The 18,224-nt window shown below is 49.9% G+C and overlaps 1 protein-coding gene and 1 pseudogene across 1 annotated transcript in view; one reads left to right on the top strand and one right to left on the bottom strand.

The window, feature by feature from the left end:
* The window catches only part of SALL2 (spalt like transcription factor 2), a 144,204-nt gene that overhangs the window by 68,741 nt on the left and 57,239 nt on the right, over positions 1–18,224 (top strand). The gene's annotated exons all lie outside the window — the stretch shown is intronic.
* LOC147715165 (cyclin-dependent kinase 1 pseudogene) lies at positions 4,133–5,044 on the bottom strand (annotated as a pseudogene).

Here is an 18,224-nt window from a genome sequence, read left to right as displayed (position 1 = left end):
GATCCGCCCTTCTACAAGCCCAGACACCACCACTTATCTTCCTCCAGGATCAATGAATTCATTTGTTTTCTGAAAAGGTACTCCATGGTTTATTCCATATCAAAACCTCTCATGCGAAAGCAGAATATGAGGTGGCATACAACTGGCCCTGCCATCTCTTTTTGTAATGCTTTCTTCTGAAGCTGCGAGATGGGTCTCCTGCAGTAATGCAATACATGTTCCCTGTCTTTTTATATAGGCATGGATTTTATAGCATTTAGTCATGTTATTCAATCCAAGCACATTTCAATCAAATTGAATGACATGTTAGACATCTTATCTTTTCTTAGTCTTAACACATATACTATAGCCTAGCGGGCTATGCCATCTATTAAAGGCCTGCTCCCTTGTTAAAGGCCCGAAGCGCTATAAGGCTATTACAACATTCTGCCACTAGAGGGCAAAATGTTCTAACAAATAAAACAAAGGCTTCAGGGAGCGCGAGGGCAGTGAAATCCCCTCAGGCTCCCTGAAGCCCTTGTTCACAGCCACAGCTGTGAACAAATAACATTGGAATGTTGGAGCTCTAGGCTTATACCAGCCATTATAAGCCCAGAGCACTCCATTGTTTTCCATGGAGCTCCCAACATTCCAATGTTCTAATATAGCCTTATGGCCCGCCGTAGCGGGCTATACTGGCTATCAAATGCCCTCTCCCGTGTTAAAGGCCTGAGCCGAAGGCGAGGACCTTTAACAAGGTACAGGACTTTAATAGCCGGTATAGCGCTGCTACGAAGGGCTATTAGGCTATTAGAACCTTCTGCCACTAGAGGACAGAATGTTCTAACAAATAAAGCAAAGGCTTCTCAAAGCAATTTAAATCCCCTCGAACTCCGAGAGGCCTTTGCAAAACATTGGAATGTTGCTCTGTAGTCCTTTACCGGCCCGTAGAAGCAGGGAGCACTCCATTGTCTTTTAAGGAGCTCCATTCCATTGTTCTAAATTGGACCATTGGACTTCTTACCTTACATAAACAAAACAAAACTCCCCAGCTCCCCAACCCCAGGACAAGAAGGAGCGCACTCCTCATCCAAACTAAATAATTCCCACCTTCCATACTATACATAAGGGGTTCCGCCCATCCACCCACCTCCCCGCCGCCCTTCACATCACCCACCTCTCATTCAGAAAGTAGCCAACCACCACATATTCCTAAATTTACTTTGTTTTTCTACTCATTGTATGTGCTTCCCCCATTCATGCTGCCCCACATTTACAATATTTTTCTGCACTATTTCAAAAAATGTATTTGTGTCTGCTCAGGTTCTATAAAGATATCATCAGATGTACCAGGTGTGACATGCGGTAAGATCACCTGCGACTCAGAGGCGGAGGACCCATCTGTTTCCGTTCCCCTCGCATCCTTATCACTATTTTGGGTAAGGGATTGCAATTCTGACCAATACAGCCCATCATCTTCCTGACCAGTCTTTTCTGCTCCTGACGAGCCTGTAGCCTAGGGGGCACTACACCTCCACCTTTCCGTCCCCTGCTTTTAAGATGACTAACAGGCTGTTTCTTGTTCTTGAGGCGAGCGCGTTCCCCCCGAGGGAGCTGACCTTTCCTCTCAGAGAGCATTTGTGGTGAGTTAAAAAACAGTGTCTCCCAGCCATAAGTATCTCACACCCTAGCAACATTGCATAAGTTATTCCCTATCTTGGAGGCGTCTCTTTACCTCTGTAAAAGAATCCTGCAATCATGACCCTCTCCACCAGATGGCGACGAGCCCCTCTTATTAGTCTCTGCTCTGCCACCAGGACATCGATTTTCCATTCTAATGCTTCTTGCGAAGCATAAATAGCCCGCAGGCTAGTGTTCAGAGACGCTGCTGGGCATTCCTGGCTATTGTCACTTGCACTTCTCAACCGCAGCTGGCAGCTACCCTATTATTAGGCCATCGCCTGTTTCTGTTTTCTGGGTATTTTTCCCATTGTGTTAATAACTCGCAGTGCTATATTTTGAAAGTGTCAAGAGCAAGAGATTGTGTTTAGAGACTGTGTTTATGGTGTGTTGTGGTTTAGGAGTGACAAGTGTGTTTTTCGCGTTATAGGCACTTCAAACAGGCAAGAGCCTGACATCTATTTCTGGCAACTGCCTCACAGCGCATTCTCAAGTAAGCCCCTCCGGCTTCCCTGCTTCAAACACGCCACAGTTGAACTGTTTCCAAGTGTTTCGTTCACATTTCGCAAGTTCCTCTCCTCAACACTGTTTCAAAATGTCTTTATCCAATAGGCTTCACAGTCAAGCCTGCATTTTGCGGGAAAGCCACGCCAGTCCGCCACCTTTCCGGGTTCCCAATCCGATGGCGGGTACAGTAGGTGCTACACTGGATCTGTGCGCCGCTGCAACATGTTATGCCCTCCTGGCCACAAACTTCTTCACTCTTCTTCTTTTAGGCTCCGTACTATTGTCAGTCAATGGTCGCATCCTTTTAACAACTGGTCCGGTATTGGACCTTGCGGAGCAGCTACTACATCAAACGCAAATGTCTTTTATACTTTCATTCTCCAGACACTTCACATTAGATTCTACACTGTTTCCAGGCGCTGCTGCAACATGCTCTGCTCTCCCGGCCACACTGTTTACAAATGTATCCTTTATCTCTGCCCTTCTGGCCACACTGTTTCCCAAAGTATCCTTTATTTCCTCCAACTTCGCTCCGCTCTCACATTGTTTCAAAATGTATTTTTGATAGACCTCAAAATGTACCTTTATCTTCCTTCAATGCACTTTTTCAGAATGAGTTTCTGATTGCCTCTTGTATTGCGTTATTTTTTTTAAACCGGTCGCAGGCCTCATCCGCAGCTGCCACTAATCTCCAGACTAGCACGGCACTTCGCCTGCCATTTTGTGGAGCAGCCACAGCAACACGCAGGAAAAAGGTTCTCGACCACCCTATATATGTTTGCTTGTCTTCAAATTGAATTCTTGTTTGCCTTCAATACACTGTTGCAGAATATATTTTCGTTTGCCCCCTGTTTCACTCTGCCTCTTTGCTGGCCAAAAGCTTGTTCAATGGCTGCCACTGTATTGAGTCCCCCCGTCCGCCATCTTGTGATGTGGCTGCCCTGACACACCGGAGAAAAGACACAACAACGATGAGGCCACCATTGCTGTGCCAACTCCTGGATGGCCGCAAACAGCCCTCATACAGGTTACTGATGCCTCCCACTATTGCCAGTCAAAGGTCTCATCCGCAGCTGCCTCTTTATTAAGCAGCTCTGTCCACCATTTTACAGTACTGCCACTATGACACATAGGAGAAAGGGCACGGCGACGATAGTACCGCCAGTGCTGCACCTCTCTACAGATGACAGCAAACACGCCCACTGTCCTCAAGCAGGTTACCGTACTCAAGTGGGCCTCTAAGATGTCAGGATAGCTGTGAATGGTGGAGTTAAGCGGGGAGCGATGGGGAACCCAACCTATTCCATACATTGTATGTATCCTTATGAAGCAATCTGACTGCATAAAATGCTTTACACAATAATACAAATAAAGGACAGACAGGACTAAAATGAAAGTGGTGATTGACCAAAGGTTATATCTGTAATCCTGAAACATAGAAGGAACTTCTCTCCATGGGAGCATTTGAATGTGTTCTTGATCTGATTGTCTTAAACATTAGGGGGCAGATTTATGTTAACTGGTGCATCCTCAGGGATGCCCCAGTTAACATGCGCCACAGTGCGCCACAGCTCCGCCAGCCATGGTGCGCCGCATTTATAATGCGGCGCATCATGGTGCAAAAACGGCACAGATGCGTGACGCATCTGTGCCCGAAATGTGGCGCATTGCTGGAGCTGCGTCGCAAGCGCGACGCAGCTCCAGCAAGGCTCGGGTGTGCCCCATTTTAACAATGCTGCGTCAAGACCTACGCCTGCTTCCAGCAGGCGCAGGCTTTTGACGCAGCATTGGCTTAAAAGTGACTGAGTGAAATCTCATAGATTTCACTCAGCCACTTTTGCGAGGCGCACCTGCCCCGGAACGCCCACCCTGCGCCGGAACGCACACAAGCGGCGCAGGGCTTTACAACGTGATGCATCTGCCTAGATGCGTCACGTTGTAAATCATTTGTAGGGATGCGCCACGTTTACGCCGCCTTGCGTGACGCAACAGCGGCGTAAACGTGGCGCAAGGGCCTCATAAATCTGCCCCTAGATTTGTCCTGGTCATCAAAGTACGGGTGTTCAGGCCTCTTTGGCTGCAATTCTCTTGCAGGATCCTAGATCAAGGTTTTAGCTAGCAAAACAAGTCCATCTTGATCAATGTTTGTAACACAGTTTTCCAAGCCTCTGCCTTCCACATAGGAAATGTGTTCTTATAATCTTACAATGATTCCACCGCAGGCCAGATTTTGTTAGTTGGAGTTTGTGAAGCTCTGAATAGTTGATCAGTTTCACTATCTCCATGAAAAAGTGGCTTCCTAGCTACCATTTCAGCAAATATTGTTGTAATGCTCCATACATCTACAGGATGAAGTACCGGAGGGACCCGAGCAGCACTTCTGGCACTACCTCATTGGTGTAAACTTGTACAGGTATGCCAAAGACTTGTGCCAAACCAAAATCTGCTAATTTAATTACTCCTTTGTTGTTGATTAACAGGTTTTGTGGTTTTAAGTCTCTGTGTAGGACTCTCCATGCATGACAAAACACAATACCGTGAAAGATTTGGTATAAGTAACTCTTGACAAGAATTGTAACCATTTGCTGGCCATATGGAATTGCATCTAAATATTTCTTCAAGTCAATGGAAGGGAATTAAAAAAAAAGGTAAAGCCTTGAATTTTGCATGATCACACCTTGGAGACTAACTACATTAAAGTGTTTTAATTATTTAAGAGCGAAATCTCTCTGCTGGATGTACTGGGAACACCTTCCTGTTCATTTTCCAACCTAATTTTCTTCATGTTCACCACCTGGCCAGTGGACTTATGACATCCTTGACATACTACTCCATAGGTACACTCACCAATTTTCTGTGCATTTGCAGAGTCCTCCATGGTTAGAGTAGACTATAAACTGAAAAACACAGCTTTCTTTCCACAATCAAAGCCAGTAGGCCTGACTTACCTTTCGTGAAAAGCATGCATCATAGGCAACAGGCTCTTTAGGATAGATTATTATTACACAGTGCTAAAGCCTATAGGCAGGTGTTTTGTTACATGGAATCTCACAGCTTACTGTAATAGACGGGTTTGCTGTTGGGGACCCACTCGAACAAACTGTGTTAAACTATGGTTTTTTGGGGGAACGTTATTTCGAATGCCGTAGGTCTGATCTGTTTATTATGAAAAGGTATAACATATAGACTTGTAGATGGGTAACAGTGAATTACGGGAATGTTTTGACCGAAGGTGTTCTGGTTCTGAGTGACGTTGAATAGACGAGAGTGAAGCTCAACTTGTCTTTCATGTCATTCAGAACCCAGTGGTTGGAAACATACCGGTGATTCACTTTTTACCCATCTATAATTTGATGTCATGTATGGCTCCCAAAATCATCTGCCCCTGCCTTCAACTACTGCGCAGCGGCAAAGGATAATGGGAGATCTATACATAACATGCCCTCTCCTCCCTGACACAAATGTGAAAAAAAATCTTACCAGCAATCCTTAACCAAAAGCCACTATCTTCACTGCTTTCCTTCCCTCTCCTGTAGCTGTGCTTTCTGCTTTCAGTCAAAGCAGACAAGCAGAGTGTGCTGACAGGCTCTAAGAGACAAGCTCTGGAAGGCCCTAATGACAGCACAACAGTTAATAACCAGTTTTTTCAAATAAACTATTGTGATGTCATAGCAAGGAGTTATACATTTCAGAAATTGAAATGAAAGATAGAGGCTCTCAATGAGAGCATACACCACAATGGCGGTAGGCCTAATTTATTTGTCATGAAATGCATATGTTAAAGCCTCCGGGTAGATTGTTAATGAGCCATGTTAAAGCCTGCTGTCATGTATTTTGTGTCATGAAATCTCACAGATTACCTTTGTTGGCTAGGATTTTGGTATTGATTGGCCCCGGTAACAAATTGAAGGGGTAGAAGCTTTGCACTGTAATAGTCCCTAATAGATTTTCCCTGGAAGGCCTGACAGACTTGGCTATCTGTCAGGATGTTGTAATTAAAAAATATTTAATACACACGTACATGTAAATATATAAGCAGGGCTTTGAGTCAGTCCTCTTCTGGAATTGGGCCCATATGTTTGTTATTTACATTTTGTTGCTATCTGTGATAGAATGTAGCTTTGGGCCATGAGTTAGCCCACTTTAGCCTCTAGCTCTGTTGGCGTGTGCAGCATTTGTCTGATCACATGTGCATATCTGCTGAAAATAAGGGTGTTTCAGTGTAATGTTGGTGGGTAAGTCCTTTAGTTTTCCACACCTTCCTAGGTCCCCTTTCATTTCTTTTCTTCTCCTCTTCACTTTCATGTTTGGAGTATAGTACAACTGCCCAGACAGCTCATTTCAACTGCAGTGCACCGCTATAATTTAGCCAATGCATTTGCACCCAATGCTGACTGTGTCTGCCTCTGGCTCCCCGGTTTGGAATTTGTCTGGCTCTGCACCATTGGTCGTGGCCAGTATCTTTCTTGACACCCCTTTAAGTCTCGCAAACCTGCGTTGCAGCGCGTTAGAGGCGGCAGACCCGGAAGCAGAGAACGGCCCGGGACCAGGGTTCAATTCCCGATGCGGCACAGTGGCGTAACGAAACTTGAGGGGGCCCCCCTGCAAACTACATGGAGGGGGCCCCCCTCCCATCCTCCGTGCCAGTCTAGAGCGCTCAGCCCAGCGACCCACCATACTGCAGGGGATGCGGAGCTATTGTTATGCCACTGTCACCAATCCAGCCATTGCAAGTAACACTGAATGGTGGAGTTAAAGGTTGGGCTTAGTCTGCCCGCAGGCTATCATAGGTGGCGGTCCATTCATTACAGGGTCCCTGCCATCAGTACGCCGGGGAAGTTTGCCCAATGTTATGTGGGTTTCCTGATGCAGACTCCTGCCATGATATACAACATCAGGCCCACTCATCGTTCAGTTTTGACAAAAGTGCATCCACTGCTCCTTCTCATTTCCGTTTTAAGACATTGGACAAAGCTTCAATGCAGTATTTCAAAAGCAGATGTAACCACAAAGAGCACATTTTGATAATACATTTTTATTTTTATTAGACAATAGCAATCTTAAGAGGCATTGCATAGCTTCATACATACTGTGACCCCAATTCCATCACAGTCTCTCTCTCTCTCTCTGTCAGTCAGTATCTCTCTTTCAGTCAGTCAGTCTATCTCTCTCTGTCATTCAGTCTCTCTTAGTCAGTCACTCTCTCTGTCAGTCAGTCAGTCTCTCTCTCTCTCTCTCTGTCAGTCTGTCAGCCAGTCAGTCTCTCTCTGTCAGTCAGTCTCTCTCTCTGTCAGTCTATCACTCTCTGTCAGTCAGTCTCTCTCAGTCAGTCAGTCAGTCTCTTGCTCTCTCTCTGTCAGTCAGTCTCTCTCTGTCAGTCTTTCTGTCAGTCTCTCTTAGTCAGTCTCTCTCTCTTAGTCAGTCTCTCTGTCAGAGTCTCAGTCTCTCTCTCTGTCAGTCAGTCTCTCTCTGGGAGTCTCTCTATCAGTCAGTCTCTGTCAGTCAGTCTCTCTCTCTCTCTGTTGGTCAGTCTCTCTTTCTCTGTCAGTCTCTCAGTCTCTTTCTCTCTCTGTCAGTCTCTGTCAGTCAGTCTCTCTCTGTCAGTCAGTCTCTCTCTCAGTCAGTCAGTCTCTCTTTCAGTCAGTCAGTCTCTCTCTCCCAGTCAGTCTCTCTCTCTCCCAGTCAGTCAGTCTCTCTCAGTCAGTCATTCTCTCTCTACCCCAGTCAGTCAGTCTCTCTCTCTCTGTCAGTCAATCTCTGTCAGTCAGACTCTCTCACTCAGTCAGTCTCTCTCTCTCTGTCAGTCTCTCACTCAGTCAGTCTCTCTCTCTGTCAGTCTCTCACAGTCAATCAGTCTATCTCTCTGTCAGTCAGTCAGTCTGCCTCTCTCTCTCAGTCTCTCTCTCAGTCAGTTTCTCTCTACCTCAGCCAGTCTCTGTCAGTCAGTCTCACTCTCAATCAGTCTCTCTCTCTCTGTCAGGCAGTCACTCTCTCTCTCAGTCAGTTTCTCAGTCAGTCAGTCTCTCGGTCAGTCAGTATTCAGTCTCTGAGTCAGTCAGTCAGTCTCTACGCTCTCTCCACTCTCTCCATTCTCTCTCTCAACTCTGTCCACTCTATCTCTACTGTCTCTCTCTCCCCAATCTCTTTTCTGTCTCTCTCTCCACAATCTCTCTTCTGTCTCTCTCCCTCCACTGTCTCCCTCCACTGTCTCCCTCCACTCTCTCTCTCTCCACCCTCTCTCTACTCTTGCTCCACTCTCTCTCTCTCCACTCTCTTGCTCCACTCTGTCCACTCTCTCGCTCCACTCTCTCCACTCACTCTCTCTCCACTCACTCTCCCTCCACTGTCTCTCTCTCCACTGTCTCTCTCTACTCTCCACTCTCTCTCCACTCTCTCTCTCTCTTTCCACTCTCTCTCCACTCTCTCTCTACTCGCTCTCTCCACTCGCTCTCTCCACTCGCTCTCTCCACTCGCTCTCTCCACTCGCTCTCTCCACTCTCTCTCTCTCTCTCTCTCCACTCTCTATCTCTCCACTCTCTCTCTCTCTCCACTCTCTCTCTCCACTCTCTCTCTCCACTCTCTCTCCACTCTCTCTCTCCACTCTCTCTCTCTCCACTCTCTCTCTCTCCACTCTCTCTCTCTCCACTCTCTCTCTCTCCACTCTCTCTCTCTCCACTCTCTCTCTCTCCACTCTCTCTCTCCACTCTCTCCAGGCTCTCTCCATGCTCTCTCCACTCTCTCTCTCCCCACTGTCTCTCTCAACTCTCTCTCTCTCCACTCTCTCCCCACTCTCTCTCTCCCCACTCTCGCTCTCCCCACTGTCTCTCTCTCCACTCTCTCCAGTGTCTCTCTATGCTCTCTCCACTCTCTCTCCACTCTCGGTCTCTCCACTGTCTATCTCTACTCTCTCTCCACTGTCTACTCTGTCTCCACTGTCTCTCTCCACTCTCTCTCTCTAGCCACTCTCTCTCCCCACTGTTTCTCTCCACTCTCTCTCTCCACACTCCCCCACTCTCCCTCACAAAGTAGTGTGCGTTCCATGAGTGTCCACAGAAATGTTTCCAGGGGGGGGGCACATTTTTAACTTCATCACCATCCCCCTTGTACCCTTCTCCCCTCTGCCTTGCACCCTTCTTGCCCTCCTTCTTGCACCTTTCTCCCCATCCACCATGCACTGTCTCTCTCCCTCCACTGTCTCCCTCCACTGTCTCCCTCCACTCTCTCTCTCTCCACCCTCTCTCTACTCTTGCTCCACTCTCTCTCTCTCCACTCTCTCGCTCCACTCTCTCCACTCTCTCGCTCCACTCTCTCCACTCACTCTCTCTCCACTCACTCTCTCTCCACTGTCTCCCTCCACTGTCTCTCTCTCCACTGTCTCTCTCTACTCTCCACTCTCTCTCCACTCTCTCTCCACTCTTTCTCTCTCTTTCCACTCTCTCTCTCTCCACTCTCTCTCTACTCGCTCTCTCCACTCGCTCTCTCCACTCGCTCTCTCCACTCGCTCTCTCTACTCGCTCTCTCCACTCGCTCTCTCCACTCGCTCTCTCCACTCGCTCTCTCCACTCTCTCTCTCTCTCCACTCTCTCTCTCTCCACTCTCTCTCTTCACTTTCTCTCTTCACTCTCTCTCTTCACTCTCTCTCTCTCTCCACTCTCTCTCTCCACTCTCTCTCTCTCTCTCCACTCTCTCTCTCCACTCTCTCTCTCTCCACTCTCTCTCTCTCCACTCTCTCTCTCTCCACTCTCTCTCTCTCCACTCTCTCTCTCTCCACTCTCTCTTTCCACTCTCTCCAGGCTCTATCCATGCTCTCTCCACTCTCTCTCTCTCTCCACTGTCTCTCTCAACTCTCTCTCTCTCCACTCTCTCCCCACTCTCTCTCTCCCCACTGTCTCTCTCTCCACTCTCTCCAGTGTCTCTCCATGCTCTCTCCACTCTCTCTCCACTGTCTACTCTGTCTCCACTGTCTCTCTCCACTCTCTCTCTCTAGTCACTCTCTCTCTCCACTGTTTCTCTCCACTGTTTCTCTCCACTCTCTCTCTCCACACTCTCCCACTCTCCCTCACAAAGTAGTGTGCGTTCCATGAGTGTCCACAGAAATGTTTCCAGGGGGGGGCACATTTTTAACTTCATCACCATCACCCTTGTACCCTTCTCCCCTCTGCCTTGCACCCTTCTTGCCCTCCCTCTTGCACCTTTCTCCCCATCCACCATGCACTCTTCTCCCCTTCCCCTTATACCCTTGTCCACCTCCGCCATGCACCCTTTTCTACCTTGCATCCTTTTCCCCCTCTGCCTTACACCCTTCTCCACCTCTGCCTTGCACCCTTCTCGGCCCCCCTTTCCCTCTCCCTGCGGACGCCCATGGTGTGTTCTAACAAGAGTGCTTACCTGAGGGCACCATTTTGCTGCCTGTCCCTTCTCATGTGAGCTTTGCCCTGGAGAATACTCTGTCTGGGGGCCCCCCACCCCATCCTTGTCCCTGTCTCTTCTCGGATGGGGGCCTGTCCCTGTCTCTTCTCTTCTCTTCTCTTCTCTTCTCTTTTCTTGTGGGGTGGGCCCCCCACCCCATCCTTGTCCCTGTCTCTTCTCTTCTCTTGTGGGGTGGGCCCCCCACCCCATCCTTGTCCCTGTCTCTTCTCGGATGGGGGCCTGTCCCTGTCTCTTCTCTTCTCTTCTATTTTCTTGTGGGGTGGGCCCCACCTCCCTTGTCCCTGTCTCTTCTCTTTTCTTGTGGGGTGGGCCCCCCACCCTTGTCCCTGTCTCTTCTCGGATGGGGGCCTGTCCCTGTCTCTTCTCTTCTCTTCTCTTTTCTTGTGGGGTGGGCCCCCCACCCCATCCTTGTCCCTGTCTCTTCTCTTCTCTTGTGGGGTGGGGCCCCCACCCCATCCTTGTCCCTGTCTCTTCTCTTCTCTTGTGGGGTGGGGCCCCCACCCCATCCATGTCCCTGTCTCTTCTCTTCTCTTGTGGGGTGGGCCCCCCACCCCATCCTTGTCCCTGTCTTCTCGGATGGGGGCCTGTCCCTGTCTCTTCTCTTCTCTTCTCTTTTCTTGTGGGGTGGGCCCCCCACCCCATCCTTGTCCCTGTCTCTTCTCTTCTCTTGTGGGGTGGGCCCCCCCCTCCCTTGTCCCTGTCTCTTCTCTTTTCTTGTGGGGTGGGCCCCCCACCCCATCCTTGTCCCTGTCTCTTCTCTTGTGGTGTGAGCCTCCCGTCCCATCCTTGTCCCTGTCTCTTCTCGGATGGGGGCCTGTCCCTGTCTCTTCTCTTCTCTTCTCTTCTCTTCTCTTCTCTTCTCTTCTCTTGTGGGGTGGGGCCCCCACCCCACCCCATCCTTGTCCCCGTCTCTTCTCTTCTCCTGTGGGGTGGGCCCCCCACCCCATCCTTGTCCCTGTCTCTTCTCTTTTCTTGTGGGGTGGGCTTTGTTTATTGAGAGGAGAGAGTTGGGGCCGGGCTCTGTGCTGCCTCAGAGGAGCAGTGGAGACTGCTGTCTCTGGGGGCCCCATCCTCTTTCTGGGACTGCCTCTGGCTCTGACTGAAGAGAAACAATGTATATTGATACTTTGTTTCTCTTCAGTCAGAGGGAGGGGGCGAGGGGCTCCCAGCAGGCTGCACCTGCTTCAGACGCAGAGGGAGAGAGGCTTGCTAGTTCAGCGCAGACCTCTCTACAGCTCTCAGAAGAGCTGAGGGGGCCGGGCCCTCTGGGGCCCCCTTCATTAACTGTAGAGAGTGAGGCCCCCCCGCACTGCAGGGGCTGCGGGGGCGTTTGTTACGCCCCTGATGCGGCAGGGTCGTGGACCAGGGTCGGCGGACTCGATAATTCTCGCCTCGGTGCCTACCCTAACCAGGGATCACACTCGGCAACTCTGGGCATTAGCTTGCCTCATCTCTACAACGGCCCCCCACATTCGCCGGGGATGCCTGGTTTCACCTTGGAGATACCCATTAGGGACCATCTCACAGGGATAGCCAGGACGGGTTCCCCAGCGGTCTACAGCGCCACGACGCCTCAGGGCAGCAGTGCGCTTTACAAGACCACATACATTACATACACATTACATGCGTTGCTCGCTCTGCAAGGCTTCTTGTAATCGGGATATTTCAGAAGTGGAGTTTAAGCCTCGCCCCTTGTTTCCATTGGCTTAATTCATCGTCCATGCTAAACGCAGGCTTTCCATTGTAAATTAAGCTTCTTAGTCCCTCCTTGTTACCGTCCTGTCTCCTTTTGGCCCCGTCCATCCAGGCTGGATCGTTTATTTGCGGCATTATACTGTCTTCTTCATTACTCGGTGTAGGCACTTTATTTTTTTCGTTGAAGTGAAGCTGCTTTCACGTTGCTGTGCATCTTCGTGTTGTGTTGATTCCTGGCCAAGGAAGTGCCGACTGCCCACCTATTGCCCCAATAATAAGCCACGGACAGGTTAGTACCTTTGGGGCAATGCGCTGGGTGTCCACTGGTATGGGGCAAGAAATAATACAAAGAGGGAGATAGAGGCGCACGGGGAGACAGAGCGAGAGAAACAGAGAGGCAGTAAGAGTGAGAGACGTGCGCCAGTACTCGGCAGTGTGACAGGGTGTTTGTAGTTCACTCACTATACTCTTGCTCTGCGGTGTGTTCCTGTACAAAGTGCAGAGTTACATTCACCATCACTTACGCTGACTGACTCTGACTTTGCTGATATTTTGGGTGACAGCCCCTCTCACTGAGTAGTGAAATGCATGTGATGTTACAGTTGTACCGGCGTGTATTATATATCTCCAACTGTGTATTACACATACATAAAAACCTACACACCGCGGCACATGCGCACTATGTGGATGGAGACCATCTCATGCACACTGCAGCCCCCACACACACACTGCGGATGATACCCCATGCCACAGGGTGCACTGCATTGCTCATGTGACTTAGTCCACACACCCACATGCACACACCACGGTACGGAGGACACCCCATGCCACAGGGTGCCTGGCACTTTTCCTGCCACTCAATCCGCACGCCCACTGCACGCACACGAACACACGCTCTCCGGATGACTCTCCATGCACAAGGCGCACATCATCACTCATGTCACTCCGTTTGCAGGTCCACTGCACGCACACAGGCCCACACCACCGTACGGAGAAGATGTCCTGCATACTAAAGCCTTCCCCTGACCACGCACACTCCACGAATGACCTCTGATAACTGTGGCGCAAAAAGTACTCCTGTCACTCAGTCTGCACGCTCAGTGCAGCACACGGACACACACACTCTACGGATGACACCCCATGCCACAGGGTGCAAAGCACTACTCCTGGCTGGTCCCTCAGTCCAGACACTCAATGCATGCACACACTCTACGGATGACACCCCATGCCACAGGGTGCACAGCACTACTCCTGTCCTGTCCCTCAGTCCAGACACTCAATGCATGCACACACTCTGCGGATGACACCCATGCCACTGGGAGCACAGCTCTGCTCTGTCACTCAGCCTGCATGTCCTCTTCACGCACACGGACACACACGGTCAACGGATGACACGGCGCACACAGCACTGCTCCGGTCACTCAGTCCGCATGCCCACTGCAGGCAGAACTCCCGCGGGCTGGACTGGTCATGACCGAGGCTGTTAATGTGAACACTGGACACCCAGCCCAGGCTGGCACTGGGGCGCCCCAGGGGGGCGGGAGCCAGGCTTTGATTTACAGATAAACTGACAAGACTCAAAGAGATGCTGTTTTAACCAAAACAGGTAGTTGGAGGAGAGTTTACAAACAGTGGACAGCAGATGGTGTGCTCCCGAAAGGCTCGGGAGGAGGGAGGGAGGCACTGCAAGCACGTGCCCTGCGACCCTCCCCTCTCTCTGACACCCTCTGTGTCGCCCTCTGATAATATATCTATTTTCTCCTACCCCATCTGACCTCTTCTGTCTTTTTTTTTCATTTTCTCTCCACCTTCCCCTCTGTCTCTCTCTCTCCCGCATACATAGACTCTCTCTGTATCTCGTTTTGCTCTCTCAACAATTCTCTATTTACTTCCATGTCCTTCACTCTCCATCTGTTCTCACACACTCTCTTTCACATGCTGTGTTTATTTTCTATAGCGCCAACATCCTTCATATCTGCTATTTCATATCGCTATATCAGTAAAATATATATTAACACCACCATCGATTTAAACAACGCGGTGCCGTGAAAGATAAACAAGCATTTGCAATGCAATAGGTCTCTCATTTGCGAGACTTTGAGCTACTGGCATTGTAAATGACACAAAATCTATGTGTTGGTGTTGAAAACATAAATAAAAGGCATTGTCATTTACAATGCCAATAGCTTAAAACTTCGCTAATGAGAGACCTACTGCTTTGCAAATGCTTGTTTTATTGCCATACCAGTCTCTGTTTCCTTTAGTTAGACAGTCCCTGTCTGGCTTCACTGCTCTGGTTTGGCCAATGTCTAATATGCAAAATTGTGTTGGGCAGTCGAGGCACATTCTTTTGTGCGTTGTCCCACTATACCCATCCTAGATCCCCGCGCCCGCCTCTCTCGTCCATCACTGTCTAGGGTCTGCTGTAAACAGAGCAGGCTCCTCTCTGTCGGTACACAACAAAGAAAATCGAGTTCTCACCTATATTCAATCATTACACGGGGCCCTGTTAAATCACGGCCCCTTCTTCCTGGCCTCCTCAGTCTCTGGCGTTTTATTACCAACTTCCTGTGGGGTGTAGACAGAAAAAGCCCCCAGCATTGCATGCCATCTGCCAGACCTCCAGGCACCAGCCGCCACGCCACACGAGGCCACGTGACCGTTCCAGCCTGCGGCGCGGGAAAAGGATGCTGGGTCTCAGGGAGGGCGCCGAGAAGCCTCGGAGGACTGCTAGGTGCAGAGGTGTGCCCGGCAGGGCTGAGAGGCGCTCCTGACCCCGAGGCCTGGAGCCCATCGTCGAAAGCGCCACGACGCAGGCAGGCACGAGACCCTTGGGTTGGTAACTATTTTGTATACTTCTGGTTTGTAATAGTATTCCGTCGTCCTTGCATGCTGCCTGTACTCTGTCGTGGTTGAGTGTGGCTTCACAGCAAGCGGGTGTGTGGTGTGGAATAGGCAGGACGGGCTGTGGTCTAGTGGCTGAATTGCTGCTTCCTGGGTCCTCAAATTTGGATTCTGCTCCGAGATTAGGTATTTGAAACGGAACACACTGCACGTTCCTGCAACTTTTGAAATGATGGCACAAGTGGGCCAGGCATGGTTGATCTAGGAAATAAAATACTTTGGACGTCAGAGACAGAAAATTGAATTATCTGCTCACTTCACGGTCAGCGAAGGTCACTGCGTTTGGGTCCTTTTTTTAATTCGGGAAACAAGTCAACACGTATTATTTTGGACTCAGCCATTTTACTTGTGTACAGTTTGATAACCGGGGGCAAAGTCAGCTACAATAATAACGTTTAACTGGGACCCAGAAACAAGGGGTCAACCGCGGAAGCATGTTGTTCTTTGGAGAGAAAAGGTGTGAGTCGCACAGAGACCGTGGCACGTTACACACTGCAGCTAAATGGAGTCATCACCAGTACTTCCAGTAACAGTACATTTCCGTTTCTGGTTGAGAAAGGCGTTCTCGGATTCCAGCTGCTGTCTTGTGACCTCACAACCCTCTACCTTTAAAAAATATGGAGGGGCTTAGCCCCTTGCGCCGCCCGTACGTCACGTCTGACGCACGAGCGGCGCGAGGAGCTTGTAAATAAGCCCTGGAATCTGTGCACTGTTCTACCACCCGGTTCAAAAGCATCCGCGGGAGTCTAGGCGCTGCTGTGACCTCCCCAGCTCATAACCTGCAGTGTCACAACATCTATCAGGCCCGGCACTGGACGCTTTTGGAGAGTTCACCCACGCAACGCAATGGAAATATTTATCTCGAGTTTATACTAATAGTTGCATGATTACCCTGCTCGTTTGGCCTACTTATGCACCGTGTGAAGATGAAAAGCAGTATCAGCCGAGTGCTTTGCTGGAATCGAAATCCGACTACAGCGCACAGAAACCCTGATAGCAGTGACATCAGCCCGCTAAATTGCACCTCCAGAATTTAACAGTCCTCCCCACTACACAGTAGAGGGTGACAGGCTCAAGACTTTGCTAGCGAATCCCTTCCCCCAAACACTGTTTTTGAGCACAGCGACCCCTCCCCTCCCCACACCTGTGTGGAGGCAGCAGTGGGGTTTTGTTACGAGTAGTAGTTGAAAAGAAAGATACAGGAGGGGAGGGGGGAGGCAGCGGGGCTCTCACCCTCCCGTGAACCAGTTTCAAAGTCACTCGAGCTTGGCCGGATTTCCTAATTTCCTACCAAATTAGACCTGGGTGAAGGGGCAGTGGGGGAGGGGAAGCAGGGGCCTGGAGGGAAAGGAGGAGGTGACGCAGGTTATTTACCGTCAAAGTTTGGACAAGGCCTTTGCGAGCCTAAACACAGCGGTGCTTTTAAAATGTTTTTTTTGGTCATGTTTTGAGCATGACTGTAAAATGCGCGTTGTCAGTGTTAAGCGGGGACAAAGGTGGGTCAGTGTGTGGAAGAGGCCATGAAACTAGGATAAAAGGCGTAAGGGATGATGTGGAGAGTGTGAGAGGTACTGCAGTTCAAATCCAAACCAGTAGTCCAAATAGTTTAAAATATAATTTTGAAGTGTCTCTTATGAACGAGGCATCCTCCAAGTGGCCTCATACAAGCCTTCCTGTATAATAAAGGGTTGGTGAGGTGCGCCCTAGAGGTGCACGAGGTACCGTGTCTACGGGCTCACTACAGGCTGTTCTCAGTGCCGTGGGGAGAGAGAAAGGAAACATCCTGCACAGAGAGGAGAGCAGGGAAATTGTAGACAGTTTAGGGTGCTCCCAAGGACATGAACGGATGATGATTGTAGTGAGTGAGAGAGGTTGAGACTTGATGGTGCTGATGCCGTTAGTGCCGGATTACCTCAGCCCACCGGCCTTTCAGATGCTCAGGTCATTGTGGGTGATTCTGCCCCAGCTCCACCAGCCTTTAAAGGAAGCGCCGGCCTAAGATTTATTTATTTATTTTCGGTTTTATAAAGCGCATAGCTGCTCCAGCGACGAGGCGTCCCAGCACTGTCAGAAACCCCAAGGACCAGAGCCAGTAGGGAAAACCAGCAGATAAGCTACTTACAGGGAAAAAGCCAGGTTTTTAGGGTTTTGCGAAAAGCCAGATGATTCGATGTAACTCTCATGGGAAAAGGGAGTGAGTTCCAGAGTTTTGCGGCCAGGTAGCCAAAGGAACGACCACCGACCTTCGCTCTCCAGATGCGTGGGACACGGACCAAGGCAAGATCGGCAGAACGCAGTGGACGGCTTGGCGCATAGTACTCCAGCAGATGGAGTAGCCCCTTCGGGTCTGTCATCCCAGAATCTTATGGGAGTAGCACAATGCTTTAAACTCGATGCGACGATCGACTGGCAGCCAATGCAGCCTTGGAAACATATGAGCAACCAAATACGATCTTGGCAGAGCAACTAGACCCCGAGCCGCCGCGTTCTGGGCCCTCTGTAGGCGTTTGATGCTTGCTTTGTTAGCGCCCCGATAGAGACAGTTAGCATAGTCCAGTCTGGACATAATGGACGCCTGGATGATGGTCTGACGCACCTTGGTAGGAAAGAACCCGAGCAGTCCGAAGCAAGTCCCTGCAACAGCCTTAGATTGTTTTTTTTCCAAAGGACAAGTTGCTGTTGAACCATACGCCCAAGTTCTTCACTGCCTCCTTGGGACAAAGGGGCGGGCTTAAGGCGATCCGGCCAGCATTGGTCAAACCACAGCTTGCGATCCCTGCCAAAGAGGAGAATCTCAGACTTGCTGGCGTTCAACTTTAAACAGTTAGCCGCCATCCAGTTCGAGATTGCCAGGAGATCGTCCTTAAACTTGACCTGTGTGCTATTGCACTTCTTCGAGAAAGCAAGCACCAACTGGGTGTCGTCTGAGTAGGACACCAGGGATAGTCCTCTGTTCTTTGCCACCTCTGCCAAGGGTCCAACATACAAGTTGAACAACAGGGGACTCAAAACGGAGACCTGCGGGACTC

Source organism: Lissotriton vulgaris, chromosome 5 (genome assembly GCF_964263255.1).
Source record: "Lissotriton vulgaris chromosome 5, aLisVul1.2, whole genome shotgun sequence".
In the NCBI taxonomy this organism is placed as follows: domain Eukaryota; kingdom Metazoa; phylum Chordata; class Amphibia; order Caudata; family Salamandridae; genus Lissotriton; species Lissotriton vulgaris.
Note: the sequence above shows the minus strand (reverse complement) of the source record. Positions and strands in the feature narration are given on the sequence as shown.